We start from the raw sequence: 5,000 nt of genomic DNA, 5'->3' as shown, positions 1-5,000 counted from the left end.
TGTGTCTTTAGCCTTGCCAAGGAACCATAAGCATCGACGTATTGAAACTGATAAATTAAAGTTTATGAACATAAAATATGCACACAATGCATTAACAGGGAGTGCATTGCTAATATCAATATACCTCAGAAAAATACCATTTATCTATAAGAATATACGGTGCCGAATATACAAGGTCTAAGGACTTATATTAGTTTTGAAGTCATTTTCCCTTTCGAAAACATGAAAGATATGCATGGCGTGCTTGTAGGTTTCTTCATTGTGATCACAATCAGAATTCCTTCTTGATTTTACTCTTGATAACATTTCTATACATTTTCCGAATAACGCCACGTTACTAAATACCACAAAAGTGGTATCGATGGATTCCTCTCAACCTCTACTGTTCATATAATGTGGATATCATGTGCAATTAAACCTCTGGACCCTACAATCTGGGTCCCTTTTTTAAGGCACTTCGTGCTACCTCGTCCTACTACGGGGCGTATTTCGTATGCAAAATATTAACCCAATTATCTACCTAACTTTACCTAGTTTTGAATTAAGCCCTAGCCAAGGGGGAGCTTCGCCCCCATGGATGCACCCTATTTGGGGCACTTCGAGCAACATACATTGTGCAAAATACCTCGAAAAACATCATCTTCGCCCTGAAATTCAAACATGGCTGTGTTTACGTATTTACGGCCAGCGACCAGCTGTGGACTGGAAACACCCAATGAATTACCTGCATGCGTTGTTATGTTCTCTCGATAGATGGCACAATATTCCCAATTGTTTACAGTATAGTTATAGAGTGCCTTCTATTGAGTGGTCGCGTCAACATCGGTCCTAGTTTCCTATCCTGAGGAATATATGATACGAAGTCTCAGTTGCTGACATCATGGCGCATTGTTAAGGTTATTCGTGGTCGCGGCATTTTCATCCACAGAACTAATTACGTATCACAAGTATCATAAGTGCCCTGAATAGGGGAGATCCATAGGGGAGCGTAGCCCCCTCTTAGCTAGGGCTAACTTGAAAACTAGGCAAAGTTAGGTAGGTAATTGGGTTAAGGTTTTGCAAACGAAATACGGCCGGAATTCATATTTTACCCCGCAATTTCCCTGATCTACTTCATGCCCTCCCCTACTATCAGGACCCAGATTGTGGGGTCCAGGGGTGGAAGCGCGCATTATCTCCACAATAAATTAACAGTAGAGGTTGAGAGGAAACCATTGATACCACTTATGTGGTATTTAGTGACGCGGCGTTGTTCGGAAAATTTACCTTATAGACCAATTGGTAATGAATAATGGTGCGCCATGTCCTTAGGTTTAAGATTCGGCAGACTTATAATATTCATTCTTCCTCCACCCGCTATGGCCGTCTCATACTCTCTGGATCAGTCTACAGGCTTTTACGAACGAACATGATATATATTGCATATACCTAAAATGAGTACGCTGGCCTACTCGATTTAGGATAAAGGTGAGCGTTTCAGGTCAAAGGTCAGACCCATTAGACATATGGTAACATATATGTAATCATATAAAACATCAGTTATTGATCAAAGGTAAATTTAGAATGATTTTTATGACCGCTTCAATATGTATCGTATTTGTAACCAGGGGCGTGTCCCGAGGTAGAACAGTCTGTCTGTCTGGCACCTAGTCTAGTGACCCATATAGGCTTACGCAGCCCAAAAGTTTGTACACACCACTACTTGTCAAATGATAAGTAAATAATTATCAGTTGAGATGTAAAAGTCAGATATACTTATGAAATGACGGTTTCTACATCTATTACAGATATCCAAATTTGTCTCAGTGAATCGATTTATTTATACGACTATTTATCCATCTAGCCCATATCACATATTCCTTTGTGTATATGGATATGTTTATGTATATCTACCCACGCACCCTACCTTCCTTTCTATTCATTCTCATTTTCATTCTTATTTTGTCATTTCAATTTTGATTTTAATGTTAATTTTGGTGTTAATTTTAATTTTCTCTTTCTTTATATATGAATATATAATAATGAACATTTCAACAAACCGACAGTCTAATACCCCAGCTATTGATGATTCGATCACTTAATAGCCAATCATCGCCCTTTCTCTAATTCACCAATCACAAAACCGTGATCCACTAAGCCTTCTGTAGCCATCAAAGTCGGCCAGAAAAGCGATCAATCGGCCTACCATTCAGTGACTAACCAGGCAAACAGCAGCCCATTCAGGTAGATCCATCAGTGTCACTTTCATTGACAGCTTTCCATTAATAGTACAGACATGAATCCGACATGTTTTTGAGAGTGGAGAGATTTGGCATTGATTGACGAGTGTGTAAGTTTTCTGGTGTTTTTTTTTTTTTTTTTTTTTTTTTTTTGTATTGCATCGTGATGGTTAGATAATCGTTCGATGTCATTTTGATGTGCAAAATGTATGAGGAAATATACCTGTGTTCGGTATGGGATTTTGTCATTCTCTTTCTTTCTCTCTCTCTCTCTCTCTCTCTCTCTCTCTCTCTCTCTCTCTCTCTCTCTCTTTCTCTTTCTCTTTCTCTTTCTCTTTCTCTTTCTCTCTCTCTCTCTCTCTCTTTCTCTCTCTCTCTCCCTCTCCCCCCCCCTTTCTCTCTTTTTTTTCTTTCTCTTTTTTTCTTTCTCTCTTTTTTTTGTCTGTTTCTTTTTTTCTCTTTCTCTCTTTTTTTGTCTGTTTCTTTTTTTCTCTTTCTCAATTTTTCTCTTTTTTTCTCTTTCTCTCTTTTTTCTCTTTCTCTCTCTTTCTCATTCTGTTTTTCTCTTTCTCTTTCTCTTTTCTCTCTCTCTTTCTCTCACTCACTCACTCACTCACACACACACACACACACACACACACACACACACACACACACACACACACACACACACACACACACACACACACACACGAATTAGTCGTGGCCTTCGACTCGTCAGATCCGTGCTGAAGGGGCGCGCCATGTCGATGTAGGAGCAGCCAGTTATAAATGCATGTTATTGCCCCTTTATATCGATTTCCTTTTGGGTTTATGCAGGTCGAAGGAGGAGAGGGGGAGGTGACGTAATAGGTGACGTCATCGCAAGAACTAAATATGCAAAGGTAAGTGCTTTTGGTGTTTGCTTCCGCGTTTGGTTGTTTGGTCTTTCTTTTTTCTTTTTCGTTTACTTTTCTCTTCTTCTTCATCTTTTCTTCCTTCTCTTCGTCTTCGTCTTTTTCTTCTGATTCTGATTCTTCTTCTTTAATACCTTCTATTTCTTTTTCTGCCTCGACTTCTCTATCTACTTGTTCGTCTTCTTATCCTCCTCCTCCTTCTTCTTCTTCTTCTTCTTCTTCTTCTTCTTCTTCTTCTTCTTCTTCTTCTTCTTCTCCTCCTCCTCCTCCTCCTCCTCCCTCCTCCTCCCTCCTCCTCCTCCTCCTCCTCCTCCTCCTCCTTCCCTCCTCCTCCTCCTCCTTCCCTCCTCCTCCTTCTCCTTCCCTCCTCCTCCTTCTCCTTCTTCCCTCCTCCTCCTCCTCCTTATTTTCTTCCTCCTCCTCCTCCTTCTCCTTATTTTCTTCCTCCTCTTCCTTATTTTTTCCCTCCTCCTCCTCCTTTCTGTTACTATCGTTATCACTGATATTACTATCCTCATCATCATTATTAAAATTATCATCATCATTATTCCCAATGCCGTTATCACTGCATCATTGTTTTATTATTGTATGTTTATTACAATTATAGTTATTAATATTATCATCATCATCATGGTTATCACCGCTGGATGTGCAGAAAATCGATGTGATATTTTAAGACGAAAGTATCACCAGTTTTTTCTCTCTTATCATCCTATAATTACATTTCACATAAAAACTAGATATATATCATTAGTTTAGAAACAGAAATATAACAAATTTAGAGTTTTCTCCAACGGAAAACTTCCAAACAATTTAACGGTCTTTAGAAAATTTGAATTACCGCCGTACACCCTAACCTAACCCTATTGGTTCCTGCTTCCCCCCCCCCTTTCCACCTGAGAAATGTCAGGTCTCATGAATAGTGTATAACAACCTTTGCAGCTTCCCGTTATACACCCTAGATTACAGATCACACTTATTGTTGCTGTGTCCTAACCTTAGTGTATACGTGCGGACTGGGGTTCCATTTCTGGTAATGTATAGCACGATAGGTTATAGACAACGGTAAGTTTTTTTGTTTTTGTTTTATTCTTGTGTTGTGTTGTGTGTGAAGGTCTTTTTCTCCAGGTTTAGGATATTTTCTTGTGCGTTTGTGCAGGTCTTTGTCTCGTCTTTTCTCGGTGGAAGGAGGTCTGTGTTGTTGGGGTAAAATGGCGGTCGAAGGTCGTTTGAACGCGCGAATCCGTTGACTTATGCGAACGCCGATGAATCATGCTGCGGAGGCATATCATTTTGCGATGTTCTTTGTTTCCGTTTCGGTGTCAATCATTTTTTGGAATTATTCATGTTCCTGATTTTCATATTTTCGCGGTTGCTATAGCGCCTTGACCCCGAAGAATGCTTGCAATGCAGTGGACAAAATCCTATTTGGCTTGACCTCAATTACCCAAATAAAAAAAAGAGAAGAAAAAGAAAATAAAAACATGGCCTGACGTGTAGTGACAATGACACACAATATTCGACCATTACGGAGTGCCAGACATATATATTTTTTCTCCCGAAGAAGAATCAACATTTACCGGAAGTCCAAAGCACACACATACACACCAACGACCCACGTGACTTATGACGAAAGCGAGATCGGGGTCGGGCGAGAGAGAGCGAGCGAGCGAGCGAGCGGGCGGGCGGGCGAGCGAGCCACAGTGATAGTGCGGGCGTGTAAGTGGTCGTGCGGGTTTTGCTTGTTGCCGCTTCGTCTCCCTGGTGAAGCGTGGTCACCATTAACCCAGCTGTGTATCGGATATTTTATGGACTCTGTATTCTTTGTTAACCTATATGCTTGTATGGAAAAGATGTCTACATCTTGAGTCTACACATATTTAAA

The 5,000-nt window shown here is 40.3% G+C and overlaps 1 long non-coding RNA gene across 1 annotated transcript in view; it reads left to right on the top strand.

The window, feature by feature from the left end:
• Positions 1 to 5,000, top strand: part of LOC122259044 (uncharacterized) — a 17,557-nt gene that overhangs the window by 219 nt on the left and 12,338 nt on the right. Inside the window, exon 2 of the long non-coding RNA XR_015190722.1 lies at positions 3,039 to 3,103. This is a non-coding gene — a long non-coding RNA (uncharacterized LOC122259044). The remainder of the gene's footprint in view (positions 1 to 3,038; positions 3,104 to 5,000) is intronic.

Source organism: Penaeus japonicus, unplaced genomic scaffold (genome assembly GCF_977035675.1).
Source record: "Penaeus japonicus unplaced genomic scaffold, GWHDUDI00000001_assembly GWHDUDI00000039, whole genome shotgun sequence".
Taxonomy (NCBI): domain Eukaryota; kingdom Metazoa; phylum Arthropoda; class Malacostraca; order Decapoda; family Penaeidae; genus Penaeus; species Penaeus japonicus.
The sequence above is the reverse complement of the archived record's forward strand: the minus strand, read 5'-3'. Positions and strand labels throughout refer to the sequence as shown.